Source organism: Phoca vitulina, unplaced genomic scaffold (assembly GCF_004348235.1).
Source record: "Phoca vitulina isolate PV1807 unplaced genomic scaffold, GSC_HSeal_1.0 scaffold8, whole genome shotgun sequence".
In the NCBI taxonomy this organism is placed as follows: domain Eukaryota; kingdom Metazoa; phylum Chordata; class Mammalia; order Carnivora; family Phocidae; genus Phoca; species Phoca vitulina.
This window is the reverse complement of record NW_022589711.1, coordinates 22201496-22226841: the sequence shown is the minus strand read 5'-3', so window position 1 is coordinate 22226841 and position 25346 is coordinate 22201496. Positions and strand designations below refer to the sequence as shown.

The following is a 25346-nucleotide window of genomic DNA, read 5'->3' as shown; positions in this document are numbered from 1 at the left end:
CCTCACTCCATTGTAATCCCTTTATTCTGAACACTCACAGTCAAATTTCCCTTGCTAGAAAAAGGAGTTCATGATTTCTAAAGGTTAAAACCCAACTTCATTACTACCTTTTCTACTTGCTCACTGCCACCTCACTGATAGAATTGCCTCATAAAATTGACAAACATCCTTCTCTTCCTAACTAACCATAACTAAATCTGACTTTATTAAAGAAAGAGCTCTATAAATATCCCCAATCTATAATTTAAGAGTATTATTTAAATGAACATGTGTTTCAAACAACATACATCATACATTCATATGTCTTCACAAATGCTCTCAGCTACCCCGTCCCCAAATATTTTCATTAGTGTTCTTTTTTTTTTTTTAAGATTTTATTCATTTATTTGACAGAAAGAGAGCACAAGTAGGGGAGCTGCAGAGGGAGAAGAGAGGGAGAAGCAGGCTCCCCACCGATCAGGGAGTCTGATGCGGGGCTCGATCCCAGGACCCTGGGATCATGACCTGAGACAAAGGCAGATGCTTAACCAACTGAGCCACCCAAGTGCCCCAAGTGTTCATTTGTAAGCACCGAATCCTTATTCTTGCAAGATTAAAACAAACAAACAAACAAAAAACACCTCAGGTTAATAGGTAATGGTAACAGCTTGGTCAGAAATATTTTGTCCAATCCAACCTCTCCACATTATATTCTCATTAACCGAAATACAAGATCAGTGACAATCCTAGGTCCTGACAGTTCTACTCTGACAAGTTGAAAATGAAAGAGAATGTGTATTGACTTACACAAAGGAAATCCCTACACATGGACAGAGATGTTTAGTATAAGCAAAGTATGAATTCTATGATAAAAGCACTTTTATCTATTTTTTTTAAAATTAGGGTTTTAATAGAGAACACCACTTTACATTTTATGATTGCACGAAATTTTAAAGACAATTGATTGAAAACTGGCTGACGTAAATATTTAAAAATATACATCAAGAGTAAACAGCTAGCCCATGCAAACCAAACCACTCTCAACTCAAGATGTTAAATAAATAAAAATGTTGGAGCCATAACATTCCAACCTGAACAAGCTGATGCTGCTGATTTTATTTTCTGGGGAATTATCTCCAATTATATTGAAAAACAGTAAGATATTAGGAAAGTACAACTTGAATAAAGTTAAAGATATTCTAAAAGGGAAAGTAAAACCAATTAAGGTGCAATAAACCCTTAAAGGTCTGCATACCTTCACCATATGCAATGGATTAATTACTGAGAGAATGTTAGCATAAAGTTGAAATTTACAATGTATTTTAAAGGCATAAAATAATAATCTAAGTCTGTTTATAAGATTAGAGTTAAAATGCAGTGCTAAAGAAACAATTAGAGGTTAGGGCAGGGAGCAACACTTTGCTGAAAAGTGTAACCTCCCAGATATAATCAACTGGAGAGCAGCTGTATCACCTTTTATTTTTTTTTTCTATCCCTGTCTTTCCACGTAGATTACAAGAATATAACACACCAAGGAAAGATCAGCTAACACCTATTCTTGGTTTAGTAGACATAATCCTACTTCTTGCTGGTATAAACATTAATTCATGCTGAGGCCTGGGATAATGTTCCCCATTTTTCTGTATGACACTGATAGTACTTCTGGTTCCTTCATGCTTTAAGATTTCCTGAGCTGACATTTTCATGCCTATGCTCTCAGACTTGGAGTAGTGCCTTTGCTCAAACCTTATCTTACTTTTGGGGAGGAATCTCAGGCTAGATGGGAGGTTGCCCCTCACCAGAGAATCTGAAGGAGGGCAGATATAAGATATATGGCTTCTTGGCAGCCATATCACAGGTACCAGGACCTAAGAGCACCCAGTGGAATGTTCCAGCCCAAGACTTTTAACCTGGAGTGAGTGATGGTAGGAAGCATAGGCAGAATTAATTTCAGTGGTGGAGGGAAAAGCAGCAGGTTGCGTTCTCATGGCACTGCTGCGAGCATCTGATATTAAATATTCCTCATAAATACAAATAAAACTGTGATGCTAAATTTTACATATTAGATCAAAAAGTATGCCAATATATACTATTGTTAAGTATATTTAAAATAGGCTAAAAGAGGCTATGTTATAAGAAAAAAACTCCAAAAGTTCAATAAGCTCCACTGTTATCTTGGAGGGAGGCTCTGCCCATGGTAGTTAGAATCCAAGGATGAATGAGAAGCCATCAATGTGATCATTGACATGGAAGAGGGAAAATGAGCCTCTAGAGAGTGTTACACTGGCACTTAATGGAACACACACATCTAAACTCGTTAGACAGAACTAACCACATGGCCTCGCCCAACCCAAAGGTGGCTAGGCAATGCAATCCTGAAATACATGCCTGAAAAACAGCCAGGAATAGCGTATAAATGACATTAATTACTATCATAATTTTTGTTTTACTTTTATAGTCTTCCCTGAAACTTGGAATAAAAGTTGATTTTTTTTTTTTAAATTCAGTATTGTTGATTTAACTGCCACAGAAGGCCAAAAGAAGTACATTTCCTTGTTTCTCCTCTAAACAGTCATTCTAATGACTCAATTTGAAAAAATTCTGATTTGTCTCACCTCCAAATACTATCCAGTGATCAGGGTTCCGTTCTCCTTTCTTTTGAATTGTTACTTTTCCTGCCCTCCTCAATATTCTATTTTCACCCATAAGAATGGGTCAAGTCTGAGTTAGGGAGAGAAATCATTACCACCATCCCATACACAGGCAGCAGTCAGCCCGCAAGCAATTCACGCCCCTACTCATCCCTCTACCACCAATTCTATGATCTTCACTTTCCACTCAGAGCTGTAAAACAGTGTTTGCTGTTATCACTATTCCTCACAACAATGGGTCCAATGTCTAGAATAACAAAGGCATTTTAAACTTTCTGCAAGAGCCGTTTGGACCATTGACACTTGTTAATAAAGATGAAAATAAGAGCACATTTGGGGAATCTCCCTTGACAGTATAGGTCAAGAGAAAGGAATAATTCTGAACAGATTAGAAGTGGAGAAAGAATAGATTTCTTAACACCACAAGGTGAGTAATGTATTTTGTTGACAAGAGGCAAAATGAGTCAGGTGTTTGGTTACCAGAAGGACGAACTAAGGAAATCGTTATTGCTGCTCACAATATATATATAGATAGATAGATAGATAGATCTCAACTTCCAGGCACATGGTACAATTTGTGTTTCTTATCCCTTTATGGTTGGGCCCCAACAATGTGATTAGCTCTGGCCAAGGTGTTGTGAGCTAAGTGACACATTATTTCTGAACTGGAAGACTCACTGGCTGGTGTAAGATCCTCTCACATCCATATCTACTCTCAACACTCACTGCCACTGCTCTAGTCCAAATCACCATCATTTTTCCCTGAATAACAGCAGTAGTGTCCTAACTAGTGTCCCCATTATCAATTCTTGCCCTCTCCAAACACTGTTCATCCAGGGACTAGAATAACCATTTTTAAAAAGAAGCTGGGGGAGCCTGGGTGGCTCAGTTGGTTAAGCGACTGCTTTCGGCTCAGGTCATGATCCTGGAGTCCCGGGATCGAGTCCCACATTGGGCTCCCTGCTCAGCGGGGAGTCTGCTTCTCCCTCTGACCCTCCCCCCTCTCATGCTCTCTCTTTCTCATTCTCTCTCTCAAATAAAGAAATAAAATCTTTGAAAATAAAATAAAATAAAATAAAATAAAATAAAATAAAATAAAAAGAAGCTGGATTATTTCACCCTTATCCCCCTTACCACCTGCCAATCATTTCACTGCAGTGCCAACCACTGCCTAGTAATTGCCTACAAAATCAACAACCCAACCCAACCCAACCCTACCATTAGGACCAAGATATCAAATCTTAAGCTTACAAGGTTCTTAGAAATCATTGTTTCCTTTTACCTAGTCTATTGCAACTATTTTTAACTGACACAACTGGTTCTAGTCTCCACAACACTTAAATCACTTCCAGAAAGAGCATTCTAAAATATTAATTACATTATAGACTCCTTATTTCTTAAAATCTAGTAATGGTTTCTAATCAGTTACAACGTTTTCTAACTAAAACCCTTGGGTCTCTGATACCAAGTATTAAATGTACAAATGAAAACTTTCAATTCTGGCTTTCCACCAGTTGCTTTTTAAAAAAGTTAATAGATAAAATTATTACAAATTTTCCCTTTAAAATGAAAGCCACAGGGATGCAAACTAATGGCAGTTTAGAGAGATAAAGCAAGCACTCAATCAACCTTTCTCTTAGCCTCCACTAGCTATATGAAATTGCTCATTCTCAGTCACATATATTAAATATTAGATATCCCATAAGTGATGACCAACTAAAGTAGGAACTATGAAGAATACTGATGTAGTTATATTAAAAAGATAAAATGTGGGGGTGCCTGGGTGGCTCAGTCAGTTAAGCATCTGCCTTTGGCTCAGGTCATAATCCCAGGGTCCTGGGATCAAGCCCCACATCTGGCTCCCTGCTCAGAAGGGAGTCTGCTTCTCCCTTTGCTTCTGCCTGCCTGTCTGCCTACTTGTGATCTCTCTCTCTCTCTCTGTGTCAAATAAATAAATAAAATCTTAAAAAAAAAAGTGTGGTAAAAATTGTATGTGATTAACTATTTATTTGAAGGAGGCTTTCAATACACAAAATGTGTTATTTGCAGATAAGTACATAAAACTGCAATTTGACCTCTTATTTATTTCATCATGTAGACTAGAATATGAATACCATAAAAATGATCCACTGAGAATTTTAGTGAAAATTTGATAAATTTCAAATATCAAAATATTGAGATTTTTATACCATATCAAGTAGATGTATTTTAACTGATATATTAAAATATACTTTTGAATTATATAAAGATCATAATTATTCCTTAAATAATCAATTTTAAGGTATGTACTAATTATCAAACAAAAAGATAAAATATAGTTAACAATATTGTAATAATGTTGTATGTGACAGATGGTAACTACACTTGTGGTGAACACAGCATAAAGTATAGAACTGTCAAATCACCATGTCATACACTTGGAACTAACAGAACATTATATGTCAACTATATAGCTGGTTCTTTTAAAAGTGAAATTCTGCCTTATATTTTTATTTAAGTATAAGTTAATTTTACTATACTTAATCAAAATAAAATGTCTTTATCTGAAGTTGTCATATTACACCAAAAATTGTTAAATGAGCTGTTATTTAAAGGTATTAAAGATACCGTAACATAATGAAAAGCGTACAAAAGCAGAATATTATTGAAGCATGCTGACCTAAAAAAAAGTTCAGGATCACCTCATTTTTCAATTTGTCCTCTATCTCCAATCCTTTTGCCCCCCCACCCCAAAGTCAACTATACCAAATTAGTTGCTTTTTCACAGAAATGCCAAGCTCTTTAGCTCTCTCTGTGTCTTGGAATGGCCTCTTCAATCTTTTGGAAAAGCCCTTCTCTGCTGACTCTCCGTCATCATAATCAATGTCATTCAAGACTCTGCACATAAAAACAGACACATAGATCAATGGAACAGAATAGAGAGTCTACAAAAAACCCACACATATACAGTCAACTGATTTTCAACAAAGGTGCCAAGAATACATAACAGGAAATGATGGTATCTTAAGTAAATGGTGTTGGAAAACTGGATACCCACATGCGAAAGAATAAAATTGGACCCCTATCTTAACCATACACAAAAATCAACTCAAAGATTAAAGTCTTAAACATAATACCTAAACCTGAAAACTAGAAGAAAACAGAAGAAAAGCTCCTTAAAATTGGTCATGGCAATGCTTTTTTGAATATAACACCTAAAGCACAAGCAACAAAAGCAAAAATAAACAAATGGGACTACATCAAACAAAAGTTTCTGCATAGCAAAGGGAACCATCAACAAAATGAAAGGCAACTTATGGAATGGGAGAAAACATCTGCAAACCATATATGAGAAGTTAATATCCAAAATATATAAGGAACTCTTAGAACTCAATAGCAAAGAAAAACCAAATGAAAAAAATGAAAAAATAGGCAAAGGACCTGAAAAGAATTTTTCTAAAAAAGACATACAAATGGCAGCAGGTATTGAAAAGATGCTCAACATCACTAATCACTAGGAAATGCAAATCAAAACCACAATGAGATCACCTCATATCTGTTAAGATGGCTATAATCAAAAAGTCAAAAAATAAGTGTTGGCAAGGATGTGGAGAAAAGGGAACCTCTATACATTGTTGGCGGGAATGTAAATTGGTACAGCCATTATGGAAAACAGTATAGAGTTTCCTTAAAAAACTAAAAACAGAATTACTATATGATCAGCAATCGCCCTTCTGGGTATACATCCCAAGAAAATAAAATCACTATCTTGAAGAGATATTGGCAATCCCTTGTTCATCACAGCATCATTCACAGTGGCCAAGATATGGAAAGAGATTAAATGTCCATCAATGGGTGAGTGGATAAAGATGTTGGTTAAAAAAAAAAAAATCTTGGTGTATATATAAACAATGGAATATTATTCAGCTTTAAAATAGGAGATCCACCAGTTGCGATGACATGTATGAATTTGGAAGACATTATGCTAAGTGAAATAAGCCAGACAGAGAAAGGCAAATAACTGTATAATCCCACTTATATCTTGGGGGAGGGGAGCTGAACACATAGTAACAATAAAGTAAAACAGTACCAAAGGCTGGGGCATGGAGGAAAAGGGGAGATTAAAAAAAAGAAAGAAAGATAGTAGAATGATGGTTTTCAGGAGCTGCTGAAGGGTAATATGGAGGGGTAATGGGAGTTACTATTCAATGGATACAAAGTTTCAGTTTTGCAAGGTGAAAATTTCTGGAAATAAGTGGTGGTGATGGTTGCACAATAATATGAATGTACTTAACACCACTGAACTGTATACTTAAAAATGTTTAATATAGTTTTATATGTATTTTACCACAAACACACACACACACACACACACACACACACACACATACTACACAAGCATTATCTCCTGTGAAAAACCTTTGTTGATTCCTCCATGCAGAGTAAGCCACACCACCCTTCTTCATCCTCCAGGAAATCCTGTGCATTTTTCTATTAGAAAATATTTACCGTATTTAATTATAATTACTAGTTTAATATTTCTCCATTCTGTGCTCAAGAAATCTGAGCTTCTTAGAGTATTTCCATCTATTTCTAGCATACAATTTGAAGAGGCAGGTCATCTTGCTTGTACTTGCTGTACAACAGCAGATATGAAAAGTCACTGCTCCCCTTATCTTTATGTCAATGAATTCCTCTTGGCCTCATCTTATATTGCCCAATCTAGATGCTTTCACACATTGCTTTTTCTGTTTTCATCCTATCTGAGTGGTCTTTGATAAATTATTTATCCTCTCTATAACTCAGTTTCCTCATTTATAAAAAAGGGCACAGTAATAGTACCTATTTCTCAGGATTGAAAGGACATTAAGTGTGTATAATCTATGCAGAAGCTTAGACTTTGCCCTTTTTGCAATATATCAATTTGATAATCTAGGACCATCCAATTATCTTGGCAGCACAGACCCATGCACACTGTCATGTGCTGCGGCTAGGCTGAAGTATGCCCAGGCACAATCACAGTGATAATACCTGAACACAACTGGCTCACCTGCCCTCCCCCTCCCACCAGTCCTCTTCTTAACTTGAAAGGGAGGCAAGATGGTTCATCTTTTTTAACACCAACATGAATCATGGTTTCTGGAATTCAATTAGTGTTTGCTCAGTAAATGTGGAATGAATGATTAAATGACTTGACCAACACTGCTTAAAGGTGTTCCAACACTGCTGATAAGCAGCAATGAAATAATACAACTGTGTAACACTTCACTATTTTAAAAATATATTTTTTTTAAGATTTTATTTATTTATTTGAGAGAGAGAGACACAGTGAGAGAGGGAATACAGCAGGGGGAATGGGAGAGGGAGAAGCAGGCTTCCTGCGGATCAGGGAGCCCGATGTGGGGCTCAATCCCAGGACCCTGGGATCATGACCTCAGCCGAAGGCAGACGATTAACGACTGAGCCACCCAGGCGCCCCTTTTAAAAAATTTTGACAAACAATATTCTATTACAACAACATGATAAAATGAAACTTCAAGGATTATCAGCACTTTACCAAGGAGAAAACTGTGGCTCAAAGAGATGGAAATAATTGCCCATGGCCACAAAAAGGCCAGAATCAGTCACCCAACCTAATTAGTCTGTGTGGTGCCTGGGAAAAGGGTTTTTACTTCCTTAAGCTATTCATAGGTTTTCCCATGATTTCAATAAATTAGCAAAATCTGGGTTAAATATTAATTGCCTAAATGTTTTTTCCTGATAGTTGTTCACACACCAGAACCATAATAACTAAGAAAAATGACAGTGTAACTTTAGGGAATGAGAGAGGGAATATTCGACTATTCTGTTTATGGAAAAAGAGATCAAAGCTGCTTGTCAATTGCTACACAGCTCACATAGTACAGAGTTTGTTATTTTAATTACACAGTCTCTAGATTGAGTTTCTTCCTATAGAATTCACCTCCATAATATAGAATGAGATAAATTTTATACAAGCAGTATGAGAAATAATCATCAATACTTATTTCACCTTAATACTGTGAAATTCTTGATGACATTTTTTGTATAATTTTCATCTCCAAAGTTGTATATCTCCAATTAGAAATGACAGGGTCTATCCCATCACACTTCTTAGGAAAATCAATGAAAATCCATTTTATATCTTCTATGGAAGTTTCAGTGTGTTGTAGAGGTTCTAGTATTCATTTTGCCAATAACTGCTAAATGATCATGGATAAGTCAGTTAATATTTTTCAGTCTCATTTCACTCAAATCAAAGTTACAGAGTTTTGCTAGTGATTTCTGGCTTTCCATCTACCTCTAAATTCCTATTTTATATACCCAATTGCCCAAACAAATCCGTACAAATTTAAATAATAAAAAGAAAGCACAGCATTACATTAAGAAATCAAAATATCAGTTATAGCTATATTTTTATGATTAAAGTATCAAAAAGCCCAATTTTTAAAAACTTATCACTTGGAAGTAAATAAGTTAAAATTTTATTATATTAAGAATTTTCAATTGTATAAAAATGACTCAGAGAGAAAACTTTTATAATAAAAATACAAATCTTTTGCTAGTTAGTACTTTTATGTTATATAGAATAAAACACATCTCAGAAATAATATATAGATATACCATATATTTGAGAATACAAAGGGAAACATAATACCTGAATGAAAGCAGTTTGTCATTAGAACTATGTTTAAGGTCAACACACAATTTTTGCTATAATTCAAGTATTACACTTTCAGTTTATCTTTTTTTTTTGTTTTCTTTTTTTCCCTCAGCTTTACTGAGGTTCAATTGACAAATAAAATTGTAAGATATTTTAAAATGTATAATGTGGTACATTGTGATAATTTGATATCTTATATGCACTGTGAAAGAATTACTCCCAACTAGTTAATTAACACATCCATCACCTCATATATTTTTTATGAGAATATCTAAGTTCTACTCTCTTAGCAAATTTCAATTTTAAAATTCATGGTTATCCACTATAATCACCATGTTAAACATTAGATCCTGAAGCCTACTTCATCTTATAGCTAACAGTTTGTACACTTTTACCAACCTCTCCCCAACTCCCCCAACCTTCCCACCTTTGGCAACCACTTTTCTTACTCTGTTTCTTAAGGTGTCTGTTTTGTTTTGTTTTGTTTTGTTTTGTTTTTTGTGAAGATTCATTATATAAGCAATACCATGCAGTATTTGTCTTTCTCTATCTGGCTTATTTCACCTAGCATACTGCCCTCAAGGTCCATCCATGTTGTCTCAAGTGGCTAGATTTCCTTCTTTCTCATTCTCATATTCTTTCTCATGGCTGAGTAATATTACGTTGTATATATACACCTTATCTTTGTTATCTATTCGTCTGTTGACAGACACTTAGGTTTTTTTTTCATATCTTGACTATTGTGAATAATGCTGCAATGGACAAGAAGTGGAGATATCTCTTTGATATTTTTGTTTTCATTTCCTTTGGACAAATTTACAGAAGTGGGACTGCTGGATCATGTGGTAGTTCTACTTTCAATTTTCTGAGGAAGTTCTATACTCTTTCCATAGTGGCTACACCAATGTACATTCCCACGAACAGTGAACAAGGGTTCCCTTTTCTCCTTATCCTAATGAACACTTGTTATTTCTTGTCTTTTTGATGATAGCCATTATAACAGGTGTGAGGTGGTATCTCACTGTGGTTTTGATTTGCATTACCATGATGATTAGTGATTTAGAGTATCTTTTCATATACTTGTTGGCCATTTATACTTCTTCTTTGGATAAATGTCTATTCCGTTCCTCTGCCCATTTTTAATAGGATTGTTTGTGTTTTTGTTCGTTATGTGAGTTCCTATGTATTTTGGATATTAACCCTTTATCAAATATATGATTTGCAAATATTTTCTCCCGTTCCATAGGTTGCCTTTTTGGTTTGATGATTTCCTTTGCTGTGCAGAAGTCTTTTAGTTTGATGTCATCCCACTTGTTATTTTGCTTTTATGGTCTTTGCTTTCAATGTCAAATCCAAAAAATCATTGCTGAGATTGATGTCAAGGAGGTTATCCCATATGTTTTCTTCTAGGAGCCTTACCTTACAGGTTTTATATTTAAGTCTTAAATCCATCTTGAGTTGATTTTTGAGTATAAGACAGGGGTCCACTTAAATTCTCTTGCATGTGGTATCAAATTTTCCCAGCATTTATTGAAGAAACTATTCTTTTCTCACTGCGTATTCTTGGCTCCTATGTCATAAATTGACCACATATACATGGTTTAATTTCTGGGCTCTTGATTCTGTATCATTGATCAGTGTGTCTGTTTTTATGCCAATACCATTCTGTTTGCATTACTAAGGCTTTGTAATATAGTCTGAAATCAGGAAAGGTGATGCCTCCAGATTTGTTCTTCTTTCTCAAGATTACTTTTGCTATTCAGTCTTTTGTTTTGGGGGACTGTTTTTCTATTTCAATGAAAATGACATTGATATTTTGATAGGGATACACTAAACCTGTAGATTACATTGGGTGGTATGGATATTTTAAGAATATTAATTCTTCCAGTCCTCGAACACAGAATATCCTTCCATTTATTTGTGTCTTCTTAAATTCCATTCACCAATGTCTTATAGTGTTCAGTGTATAAATCTTTCACCTCCTTGGTTAAATCTGTTTCTAGGTATTTTATTCTTTCTGATGCAATTGTAAATGGGATTATTAGTTTCTCTTTCTGACAGTTTGTTGTCAATGTATAAAATGCATCTGATTTTTGCATATTGGTTTTATATCCTGCAATTTTACTATATTTGTTTAGTAGTTCTAACAATTTTTGGCAGGGTCTTTAGAGTTTTCTATATATAATAACATGTCATCTGCAAATAAAGATAATTTTACTTCTTCCTTCCAGATTTGAATGTCTTTTATTTTTTCTCAACTAATTCCTCTGACTAGGATTTTCACTACTATGAATACAATGGTGAGAGTGGGCATCCTTGTCTTGCTTCTGATCTTAAAGGAATAGTTTTCAACTTTTCACCACTGAGTATTGTTAGCTGTGGGCTTGTCATATATGGTATTTCTATGTTGAGGTATGCTCCCTCTATATCCAATTTGTTGAGAGTTTTTATCACAGATGGATGTTGACTTTTGTCAAGTACTTTTTCTGCATCTATTGAGATGATCAATATGATTTTTATCCTTCATTTTGTTAATGTGGAGTATCATATTCATTGATTTCTAAATGTTGAACCATCTTTATATCCCTGGAATAAATCCCACTTGATCATGGTGTATGATCCTGTTAATGTACTGCTGAATTGTTTTGCTAATATTTTGTTAAGAATTTTTGCATCTATGTTCACCAGAAATATTGGCTTGTGATTTTCTTTCCTTGTAGTGTCCTTGTCTGGTTTTGGCATCAGTAATACTGGCCTCATAAGCTGAGTTTGGAAGTGTTCTCTCCTATTTCTCAGTGAAATTTGAGAAGGATTGGTATTATTATTCTTTAAATATTTGGTAGAATTCACCAGTGAAGCCATCTGGTCCTGGACTTTTCACTATTGGGAGATTTTTGACTAATGATTCAATTTCCTTAGTATCAACTGCTCTGTTCAGATTTTCTATTTCTTTATGATTCAGTCTTGGTTAGTGTGTTATTTGTAGCACGTATTTTGGGATTTTCCAGTTATATATCTGTTATTAATTTCTAGTTTGATCCCATTGTCTAAACAGAGATTGTATGATTTCTATTGTTTTAAATTTGTTAAAGTGTGTTACGGTCCAGAATTGGGTCTATCTTGCTGAATGTTCCATGTAAGCCTGAGAAGAATACGTACTCTGCTATTGTTGGATGAAGTAGTCTATTGATGTCAATTATATCTAGTTAATTGACAGTTTTGTTGAGTTCAACTATGCCCTTACTGATTTTCTGCCTGCTGGACCTGTTCATTTCTGATAGAGGGATACTGAAGACTCCAGCTATGGTAGTGTACTCATCTATTTCTCCCAGCAGTTCCACTGATTTTTGCCTTACCAAATTTGATGCTCTGTTGTTGGGCACATACATATTCAGGATTTCTTGGAGAGAGTTTCTTGGAAAACTGATCCCTTTATCATTATGTAATGCTCTTCTTTATCCCTAACTTCCTTTGCTGTGAAGTCTGTTCTATCTGAAATTGGCATAACTACTCATATTTTTTATTAATGTTAGAATGGTATCTTTTTCTTCATCCATTTACTTTTAATCCATTGTTACTTTATATTTAAAGTGGTTTTCTTGAAGAGGACATATATTTGTGTTTTATTTTTTGATCCACTGCAGCAATCTCTTTTAGCTGCTCCATTTAGATCACTGATGTTCAATGTGATTACTGATATAATCAGATTAATATCAAATGCTCATTGCTGTCTTCTATTTGTTCCTCTTATTCTTTGTTCCTTTTATTTCACTCTTTTTCTGTCTTTTGTGATTTTAATTAAGCTTTTTTATCATTCCACTTTCTCTCCTTTATTAGAATATCAGTTAAACTTTTTTTATTTTTTTACTTTACTTTTTTACTTTAGTGGTTGCCCTTGAGTTTGAAATATACATTTCTTCTAATGCAAGTCCACTTTCAAATTAAACTATACCTCTTTGTAGGTGAAGTACCTTATAATAACAAAATAATCCTACTTCCTCCCCTGTCCCATGTACTGTTGCTGTCATTTATTTCATTTATATATACGTATACATGTATATAATTACATATATAGTAGTATATAATACAAATATATGTGCATATAAATAATAGAATACATTGTAGCTATAATTGTTTTGAACAACTGTTTTCTGTTAGATCAAGTACAAGAAAAATAAAAGTTATTTTACTTTCATTTATTCCTTTTTTAGTGCTCTACCTTAAAATAAGGTAAATCCAAGTTTCTGATGTATAGTATTTTCCTTCTTTTTAAAGAACTTTTAAAATTTATTGCAAGGCAGGTTTACTGGCAACAAATTCTCCCAATTTTTGTCTGAGAATGTCTTTTTCTTTCACTTTTAAAGAATAATTTCAAAAAAAAAGAATAATTTCAGAATAGGGTACAGGATTATAGGTTGGTGGTGTTTTAACACTTTAAATATTTCATCCTGCTCTCTTCTTACTTGCTCTGAGAAGAAGACAGATATAATTCTTATCATTGTTCCATTATGAGTGAGTTATTTTTTGTCTCTGGCTTCTTTCAGAGATTTTCTTTCTCTTTGATTTTCTGTAGTTTGAAAATAATATGTCTTAGTATTGTTGTTGTTGTTGTTGTTATTATTGTTATTGTTATTTTGGCATTTATCCTACATGGTACTCTTTGAGCTTCCTGGACCTATGGTTTGTAATCTGACATTAATTTGGAAGAAATTCTTAAACATTATTACTTCAAATATTCCATCTGTTCCTTTCTTTCTTTTCTTTCTGGCATTCCCATTATGCGTATGTTGCACCTTTTATAGTTTTTTTTTTTTCCATAGTACTTAGATATTCTGAGGTTTTTCCAGGATTCTATTGATAGATCCTCTAGTTCAGAGATTTCTTCTGTGTCCAGTCTAACAATAAGCTCATTAAAGGGATTCTTTATTTCTCTGTTTGTTGTTTCTTTTTTTATCTCTAGCATTTCTTTTTTTCTCATTCTTAGGATTTCCATCTCTGCTTACATTGCCCATCTATTCTTGCATGCTGTATAATTAGTCCATTAGAACCTTTAGCATATTAATCATAGTTGTTTTAAATTCTTCATTTGAATTTAGAAAACAAAACAGATGAACATAGGGAAGAAAAAAAGAGAGGCAAACCATAAAACAGAGTCTTAACTACAGAGAACAAACTGAAGGTTGCTGGAAAGGAGGAGAGTGGGGGAATAGGTTAAATGGGTGATGGTTATTAAGGAGGTCATTTGCGATGAGCAATGGATGTTATATGTAAGTGATGAATCACTAAATTCTACTCCTGAAACTAATACTGCACTATATGTTAATTAACTGGAATTTAAATAAAAACTTGAAAGAAAAAAAAATCTTGATTTGATAATTCCAACCATGTCTGTTTCTGAGGTTTGCTATATCTCTTCAAACTGTGTTTTTTGCCTTTTGGTGTACCTTGTAGTTTTTTTTTTTTCTTGACAGCTAGACATGGTGTACCTAGCATTGGTCCCTGTGGTTGTTTCTGTTTGTGAGTCTCTGCTCCGAGAAGCCTATCCCTCCAATCTTGGGGACAGCAACTTGCTATGTATCCCTCTCCTCTCTTACAGATCCAAGAGGAGTTTATTTTTCAGTCTGTTCAGCTTTTTATATTTATTGTTAGGACTTAGTGACTTATTACAATCTCCTTATATGTGAAACTGAATAGTTTTTCTTTTTATTCCCAGAAAACTTTTAATAGATAAGTTTCATTTTTTTTTTCTGTTTGAAGCACTAATGACAAACTAAATCTGCATGTAGCATTATTTAAAAAAAAAAACAAAAAACAACAACAACCCATAGGTAATATACTCATTCTATATTAGAAGTTGAAATAGGGAAATAACTAGACTGTCAGCTTCAAGATCATGGAAAAAAAAGCAGTCAGTGTGCCTTATATCATGATAACATGGTATAGGTAAGGTAAGAATACATGAAGGTGCTGCTCACAAAATAATGTACACTTTGGCTATTTATCAGTAAATCATCAATAAGTATATCAACATATCAGTATCACATTGATAGCTACTGGGTCATAATTAACTTAATATCTTCTTTTTTTTTATTCTTGAACATCCCTATAAAAAGGTAACTTTTTAATAATGAAGAAAAATTCCCTTCACATCACTCACTGAAATATCTAAAAATATTTATAATATGTTATATATTATAATATATTATGTATTATATATTATTATATATTATAAATATAATAGCTAATAAAAACTAACTACTAAGATCAATCAACCAATATTTATTAAAGCCTACTACATGCTTAATGAGTCTTAAAAAGAGTAGGAAGAAAGATGTTAAAAATTCATTACATTTGGGATATTTTTTCAAAAGCCCCCAATGTGAGATTTTAATATACAGCCAGGGTTAAGAACCTCTGGGTTCTCATGATAAAGTACAAATCACTTAGCACAGCATTCAAGGCCCTTCATGTCCAGACTCCTATCTATTTTTCTTCCTTAGTCTCCTACCTCACTCTTCTTCATAGTCTCTGTTCCTAACTGTTTACTGGTCCCCCACAAAATGCTATCATATGTGCTCTCCATGCCCTTGTACATGTTACTTCCTCTGCCTGGAATGATTTGCAAGTCACTAATCACTTGAATAGCAACTAATATTTCAACACTCAGCTCCAGCTTCACTGCTTATATAAAGTCCTTCTTAATGCCTGCAAGTTGATGTGACCATCTTTTCCTTTGAAGCGACTGGTAACCTGCACATATTTCCATCACCATATCTATAGCAAGTCACCTCCACCCATTTGGCTGTCTCTTCCTATTAGTAAATTCACAAAGAACTAAGTTTACTCACAGTATTCTTGATACAGGGGCACTAGCAATATATTTAATAAACACCGTGTGTGTTATTTCAAAGGTAGTGATCTAGGTTTGATTCCAAAATCTTTGGATAATTTACTCACTTGTGACCTTGAGCAAATTCCCCAAACTCTGACTTCGTTTCTTCAGATGTTGAATATGAATAAACAATATGGCCTACTTCCTAATTCAGATGAGAGGATGGTATGAAATAATGCACTAAAATCCTTAAAACCTACTAATAACTTGATTAATATTAGCTATTATATAATTGTGATTGTGTAGCCAGGCACACCTATAAATTCTGATTAGGTGTTCTCTTTGCTATTTTATAAATGGTTAAGGCAAGGCCAAATGATTAAGCCAGTTTCCAAGAAACTTATTCTTATTTTTTTGAAGAGTTATTTTTGGGGGTTGGGGCACAAAGAGAGAGGGAGAGATTCTTAAGCAGGCTCCCTGCCCAGCACAAAGCCCAATGCAGGGCTCAATCTCACAACCCTGAGATCATGACCTGAGCTGAAATCACAAGTTGGACACTTAGCTGACAGCCACCCAGGTGCCCCTCAAGAAACTAGTTCTTTTTTTTTTTTTTTTAAGATTTTATTTATTCATTTGACAGAGAGAGAGACAGCGAGAAAGGGAACACAAGCAAGGGGAGTGGGAGAAGGAGAAGCAGGCTTCCCATGGAGCAGGGAGCCCAATGCAGGGCTCGATCCCAGGACCCCGGGATCATGACCTGAGCCGAAGGCAGCCGCTTAACGACTGAGCCACCCAGGCGCCCCCAAGAAACTAGTTCTTAATGAAACATAGGACAGGGATTCAGTCTCTGGCTTATTTGATTATGCAGCTCTAAACAAAGTAAAAAATAAAGAAATATAAGGAGATACAAATCAAGCACCTTACTGATCACACTTTAATAATAAGCTGTCTCTGCTCCATAAATTACCATTTCCTCTACTGGATATAAGCAGAAAACTCCCCTAACTCATCTTTAATCTCTTAGAGTTGGAAGGGAAAAAAATCAAGTTTTCTAGAACTTTACCTTTCTTTTCTTGGCAATTCAGAACATTCTGACACTTCAAGCTTTTCATTATTGCTTCTACTATTTCAGAGTTGAGGTATCAATACACCTTCTAAGTACTTCCTACTACTAACTCTTTTTGTCTTTCATTGCATTTATTTCTGAACAGAAGAAACACAGGCTATGCATGACTTTTCCTTTATTCCACAGCTGTCAGTTTTAATTAGAAAAAGTTATGGGCAGAAGGCCATGCATATTCTCCATTTTGGTTTGTAGAATTAAAATCATATTTTTCTTCTACATTTATCCTGTTTAATTCACTAGTAATCAAGGCCCGGGTTTATGTAAAAGTCATACTCTATGTAAGCTGAGATATATATAAACAATTATCAGTCAAACAGCAACAACGGACATCTTCCTGAAGATTTTCTATCTTTCCCAAGACATTTAGTAAGGTGGATACTTTTTTATGTATTTAAATAAACTTAATTTATATAAATTTATAATTTATAATTAAATTATCAGATCATATTTTTACCAACCATACTTAGTAAGTTATTCTGTTTCTTTTTTGTTATCAATTTTGAAGGAAAATAGTACTTCAGGCTCCTTTCTCATCCAATGCCCTTGCCAAGAGGCACTTTAAACTCCAAAGAAATGTTACCAGTTCTCTTAGTCTAGATTAGCTTTCCTAGTCTAGATCTCTTTCACATGCTAAGAGATGATGTATATATTCAATTATCTTACCCTTAGGAAGACAATATAGTTTGTTGGTGAAGAATATAAACTTTGGAGCCATGATGTCTAAATCTAAATCTTTTACTCTGTTAGCTTCCTAGGGCTGCCATAACAAAGTATCACAAACTGGGTAGCTTAGAATAACATAAATGTATTGTGTTAGTTCAGGGGCTAGAATTCTGAGATGGAGATGTCAGCAAGTTTGGTTCCTGGGGGAGCTGCCAGAGAGTATGTTTCATGGCCCTTTCCTAGCTTCTGGTAATTTGCTGGTAATCTGTGGTGTGTCTTGCCTTGTAGATGCATAACTCCAATATCTGCCTTCATCTTTACATAGCTTCCCCCTGTGTCCACGTCTATGTCCAAATTTCCTCGTTTTATTAGGACACAGTTACATTGGATTAGGGCCCTACCCTACACCAGTACAACCTCATCTTAACTGATTATGTCAGCAAGAATCCTATTTCCAAAGAAAAAGTCATAGTCTGAGGCACTAGAGGTTAAGACTTAAATATATGAATTTTGCGGGGACACAAATGAACCCTTAACACTCTGTAAATAACACCCATTAACACTGTGTCAACTTACTTAACCTATTCTTTGTCCTGATTTTCTCACCTATAAAATGGGGATGATAATGATAATGTTTACTTCATGGATTGTTGTAAAGATTACATAATTGAATATGTTAAAGTACTTAGTATGGTTCCCAGCAAGAAGCGAGCACTCAAAAACTCAGCCTATACCACTGAGCAGCTATTTCTGAGAAAATCAAACACTGACAATTTTAAAATCCAAGCTCCTTAAATGCCAGTTACTGGATATTTTAAAAATACAAGGCTTATTAGCAGCATATCAATTTTGTTCTGTAGTTTAGAAATTAGTTTACTTTTTAAAGTACAGTAGTTGTATATGGAAGTTGGATCAATATTGGGCACAATACTTTGTGTTACAAATTTTCTCATGTTAATCAGGCAAATAGTAATGACCAAAATATTGTACAATATTTTAATACACTGAAAGTTTGGACATAGCACTAAGCCATTCACTAAAAATTAAATTTCTTGTAAAGCAAAGGTTGGTTCAGGCCACCTATACATTTCCTTGTCTTCTGTACTGTAGAATGAGAGCTTTCATAACAAGGGATTTTCAAATTCTACTTAGATAAAAGCAAATATATACTATCCTTTTGGGAGACTGGCTTCATGAGTCTATTAAAACATAACCCCTAAATTAATCAAAAATGATGCCTAATTCCCCTGGTCCAAACCTGGAAACTCTATAGACTCTAATTATACAAACCTGTATTTACTTCATAATTAAATATATAGTGTAAGGGCTAAATTTTTATTTTTTTATTATTTTTATTATGTTCAGTTAGCCAGTATATAGTACATCATAAGTTTTTGATAGTAGTGTTCAATTATTCATTAGTTGCATATAACACCCAGTGCTTATCACAACACGTGCCCTCCTTAATACCCATCACCCAGTTATCCCATCCCCCCACCCACCTCCCTATGGTCGACTAATCTTCGACCAAGCAGGAATGAACATCCAATGGAAAAAAGACAGTCTCTTCAATAAATGGTGCTGGGAAAACTGGACAACCACATGAAGAATGAAACTAGACCATTCTCTTACACTATACACAAAGATAAACTCAAAATGGATGAAAGACCTCAATGTGAGACAGGAATCCATCAAAATCCTAGAGGAGAACATAGGCAGTAACCTCTTTGACATCGGCCACAGCAACTTCTTTCAAGACACATCTCCAAAAGCTAGTGAAACAAAAGCAAAAATGAACTTCTGGGACTTCATCAAGATAAAGAGCTTCTGCACAGGAAAGGAAACAGTCAACAAAACTAAGAGGCAATCCATGGAATGGGAGAAGAAGTTGCAAATGACACTACAGATAAAGGGCTGGTATCCAAAATCTATAAAGAACTTCTCAAACTCAACACCCCAAAAACAAATAATCCAGTCAAGAAATGGGCATGAACATGAACAGACACTTCTCCAAGGAAGACATACAAATGGCTAACAGACGCATGAAAAACTGTTCAACATCACTAGCCATCAGGAAAATACAAATCAAAACCACAATGAAATACCACCTTACACCAGTTAGAATGGCAAAAATTAACAAGACAGGAAACAAATGTTGGCAAGGATATGGAGAAAGGGGAACCCTCTTACACTCTTGGTGGGAATGCAAGCTGGTACAGCCACTCTGGAAAACAGTATAGAGATTCCTCAAGATGTTAAAAATAGAGCTACCCTATGACCCAGCAATTGCACTACTAGGTATTTACCCCAAAGCTACAGACATAGTAAAAAGAAGCAGCACATGCTTCTTTTGTTCATAGCAGCAATGTTCATAGCAGCAATGTCCACAATAGCCAAACCGTGGAAGGAGCCGAGATGCCCTTCAACAGATGACTGGATAAATAAGATGTGGTACATATATAAAATGGAGTATCACTCAGCCATCAGAAAGGATGAATACCCACCATTTGCATCAACATGGATGGAATGAGGGGATTATGCTAAGTGAAAGAAGTCAAGCAGAGAAAGACAATTATCATATGGTTTCACTCATATGTGGAACATAAGAGCGGATGACCACAGGGGAAGGGAGGGAAAACTGAATGGGAAGAATTTCTCTCTCTTCTGTCTCATTGTTACTGTAGAGAAATGCAACTGATTTCTGTGCATCGATTTTATATCATGCCACTTTGCTGAATTCCTGTATGAGTTCTAGCAATTTTGGGTTGAAGTCTTTGGGGTTTTCTACATAAAGTATCATGTCATCTGTGAAGAGTGAGAGTTTGACTTCTTTGCCAATATGGATGCTTTTTTTTTTTTAAAGATTTTATTTATTTATTTGACAGAGAGAGACACAGCGAGAGAGGGAACACAAGCAGGGGGAGTGGGAGAGGGAGAAGCAGGCTTCCCGCAGAGCAGGGAGCCTGATGCGGGGCTTGATCCCAGGACCCTGGGATCATGACCTGAGCCAAAGGCAGATGCCCAACGACTGAGCCACCCAGGCACCCCAATATGGATGCCTTTTATTTCTTTTTGGCGTCTGATTGCTGAGGCTGGGACTTCTAGTACTATGTTGAACAACAATGATGATAGTGGACATCCCTGTTGTGTTCCTGACCTTAGTGACAGCATTTTTAAGAAATTAACTGTCCCACATAGTGTCCAGTCATGGTAAGGTTGTCAGTCAAAGGGTTCTACTCTTTCAATGATGCTGGTGTTCATGACACAATCTAGGCCAATCAGACTCACTCTTGCAGGAATAAGATTTTTAGATGAATAATAAAACTACAAGAAGAAAAGGGCTGAAATCAATTCAGCCCAATGAGGCTAATAATTAATTCCTGATGCCTAGATCCCAGGTGCTGCCTTGGTTTCCATCTTTTTCTAAAGTTGGTTCTCTAGGATTCTTTGATTCTGTGGATTATCCAACATCTTTAAAACTCTTTTCTGCTTATTTTAGCTAACTTTAATTCCTACTGCTTGCAGACGAAGAACTAGAATGGATACAGACAGGGATCTCTAAGCTGGGGTTTCTCAGACCATTTCCATCTAAATTTTATAGAGTGCTTATTAAAAATGAATAGTCCTAAACACTACCTCAAACACTAAATCCAATTCACTGGTAGTGGGCTCAGCAATCTGTCACTTGAACAAGTTCTGCAGCAATACTTATAGATACTAAGACTCCATAGCTTCTATGCCAAGTCTAATTTGAAGGAAAATCAAAAGTAGCCCATGGTGAGGAGCATCAACTGAAGACGCAAACTATACAGCTTCTCATTTGGTACTTAAGTCATCACTATTGCTCATTAATCAACAGATGGCTTAAACATATCAAGACAAATTAGTAAACAGGTGACAGAGAAGTAAATAATAATAAATAAAAAGCAACAAGAATATAAAAAGAAAATGAAAATAAAAATATCACTTAAAGTCATACTATTAACTACTAATAAAAAAAAAGTTGTATAATCCAGGAAATTTTTCTTTTTTAAGTAGGCTCCATGTCCAGCATAAGGCTTAAACTCAGGACCCTGAAATTAAGAGTCACATGCTCTACCAACTGAGCCAGCCAGGCACCCCATCCAGGGATTCTTTATAAAGATTTTTTTTCCAAATAATTATTCTATTCTTTTAAAACAGATTATCATTATTTTATAAGAGATGTAAGTTCAATGATTTAAACATTTTCAAGACATTTAATATTAAGAAACATTTAAATTTAATATCTGCATTTTTAATACTCTAGATGTTGATTGAAATTCTCCTTCCCATTTAGAAAGTACACTGATCTAACACGCTTAAGATCTGCTTTCTTTCTCCTTTGTGGTTACTAATTTGGTCTATCAGCTTTGCCAAGTAACTTAACGTCCACATAAATTCCATTAGTAAAATAAGTGCAGTAATTTATGCTGCTTACTCACCTTAGAGAGGTAGAATGAAAAAGATAAAGTGGTAGAATTAAATTAATATACATAGTTGAAAAGCATTTGGTCTTTTTCTGTATTTTTCCCAGTATGTCAAATCCTCCATCAACTGGAGATACATTTTTATATGTGCATTAATGGGAGAAACAGCTGAATGTAAAACATGTTTTAGTTTTTCAGAGAAATGTCCTCTTTAAGCACAAAGATGCTATCCATTTATTTTGAACTTAAATTAGAACTGATTTTCCTAATAACTACAGGCTCAAGCAGGTTATATTTGGAATACTCAATGTAATATGACCTGAAATACAGTCAAAAAGATAAAAATGTACACACACTTTAAATTTATAGTTCTTTTCATTATAGCACTAAAATGAGATACTTGGAATTATGTGAACCATTGCACGCTAGTGAAAAAAAAGTTTATAGACCAAATAGCATAGTGTTTCAGGCTGTGTGTGTGTGTGTAGGCAGAATGGAAATAACTGCTAACAGGTTATAAGAGCTATAGTAATAGCTAAGTAAGCTATTTTTAAGCTTATTTATTTTAGAGAGAGCAAGTGGGGGGAGGAGCAGAGGGAGAGAATCTTCACACAGACTCCCTGCTGAGTGCAGAGCCCCAGGGGGGGCTTGATCTCATGACCCATGAGATCATGACTTGAGCTGAAACCAAGAGTTAGATGCTCAGCCAACTGAGCCACTCAGGCACCCCTTAATACAGGATTTCAATCATCAAATCACCATGTTGAAAAGAACAAGGTGACAGGAAGCAGACACTATCTCTACTTCCCCATGAGATTAGAAGGATAGATCTCGCACTGCTTGGACTGCCATATACTTAGTTTTAAGAAGAAATACACATTAATTGCCAAAATGCTTAAAAATTATCAATAGTTTCCAAGAACGGGAGAACAAGCAAATGACCACACCTCTCTTCCTTTGAGTACTTCTGAAGAACACAGACTCCTTCTAATCCAGCTATTTCTAGTAGGGTTTTATTGGAAAGGGAGCATCACACAGTGCTTAAGAGCACAGATTACTGACAGGAATTAAATGGCCTGGAGTAAAAGGAAATAACTGTATTTAATTGTATTCCTTTCTTTTCGTACCATGTGGACTCTTTTTCCCTCATAAATTTGCCAAAACTGAAAGCAGTGATGCCACCCCTCCATCAAATGTTTTTAAAAAGGGACATTTATAACTTTTAAGCAATACTATTCTTGATAAACAAATTACACTTATTAGCCTAAGAGAAAGTGATCCGCATGCCACAGTGTGCTCTTTTATAACCATTATAAAGCTGGGCTGGGATAGCTTGCAACCTCCAAAACATAGCCAAAAATATAATATGAGCCTGAAGCTTTGCTTATGAGATGATGCAGGGATCTATTTCCTGACCCTGGTAATCCCAACCAGTTTGTATGAATCACTATTATTTTTTTTTTACATTTACTCCAAATCTGGAAATGTTGCCATTCGAAATATATCCTTGCAAGAGAATCATTTGTCAGTGATAATATGTGATCAAATTAATCCTCTGGTTGCTAAATATCAGAGAGGATGTAAAGTCAGCTCTTGGCTGGATATCAGGCAGCAAGGAGAGAAAGGATTGGTGGCTGTCACTGCAAAATGTGTTTGAAAGCTCAGCATGATGAAGCTATAGGGGTGTTAAGAAATGATAGTGTTTATCATCCAGGAAAAAGGGGATGAAGGCAAACAGAACCCTGTTCCTTCATTATCCTAAGATATACCCCCATTTTCACTTTGGCTGTAACTTATAGCCAAATCCCTAACTTCAGGGTTCATTTCCATGAGCAAAGAACAGGTGGCCAATCTATTGTATGCATTCATAAAAGTGAAAGTGAGCTAGTATGTTTAAAGCATACAAAACAAGATTCCATACTGTTAAAGTTGCCACTTTCCTTTTTACGTCTCTAAAATCCATTTCTTACACATTTGATCTGTATTTCCTGATAAGAGAAATAGCACACATAGCAAACACAGGAAGTGTTGTTTCTTTTCTTTTTTAAATTCTTTGCCCTCTATGAATTTTCTATGGGAATGCTGTCATGTTAGATGGATCCATGCTGCCTCCTCTGAAGGGATTAGAGACATGGTTTAGGACTAGATGAGAACAAAATTCCTGACCCAGCTGCTGTTCTTAACCGCCTATAAGGATAGGGTAAAGTTCCTGAGGAACCTCATTTAGCTGAATAGCTAAACCTTCTATCTTCTGGAATTTATTTTGGGGGGTGGTAGTGACCTAACTGCTCTTCTCTCCTCAGGGAATTTTTACTTCTATTTTCTATTCTCATTTTTCTGGAGTATAACAGATTGTGATAAAATTGTGCAGGTGAAGATGGGAGGATCTGTTAATATCTCAGTCATGCAAACAATTTCAGATAGAAGGGCAGTCACTATCATTTTTAAACTGTCCTCTTGACTACTCTAAACTGACCCCAGAATTTCCATCGGACTATTTCTCTTATAAGCTTTCTTTTCTGGTTCTCCTACCATCTCTAGCATGTTCTCTTTAGTAGCAAAACAAGCTTTTCCACGCTCTCACACAGAGAAATTTGGGATTCTTGTTGATTCACATGCCCTCATTCAAGAAGTTTTTCCAAATAAAGGAAGTTATGTCTCAATGAAGATTCTCCTATTTGGGGACATTTACTCTTATTCCAATTTTTCAGTTTTATAAATAAGACTGAGAAAAAAATCCTCATATATAAATGTTAGCCTGTCTTTATGCATTTCCCTAGAATTTAAATTCATGAAAGTAGGGGCGCCTGGGTGGCTCAGTCGTTAAGCGTCTGCCTTCGGCTCAGGTCATGATCCCACGGTCCTGAGATCAAGCCCCGCATCAGGCTCCCTGCTCCGAGGGAAGCCTGCTTCTCCCTCTCCCACTCCCCCTGTTCCCTCTCTCGCTGTGTCTCTCTCTCTGTCAAATAAATAAATAAAATCTTTA

The 25346-nt window shown here is 35.3% G+C and overlaps 1 protein-coding gene across 10 annotated transcripts in view; it reads right to left on the bottom strand.

The window, feature by feature from the left end:
* EPHA6 (EPH receptor A6) overlaps positions 1-25346 on the bottom strand; it is an 811402-nt gene that overhangs the window by 771279 nt on the left and 14777 nt on the right. Inside the window, exon 1 of one of the 10 annotated variants that reach the window (XM_032406364.1) lies at positions 5376-5509. The exons of the other annotated variants lie outside the window; for them this stretch is intronic. The gene's annotated coding sequence lies outside the window, so the exon portion shown is untranslated. Of the gene's footprint in view, positions 1-5375; positions 5510-25346 lie in introns of those variants that run through there. 10 annotated transcript variants of the gene reach the window in all.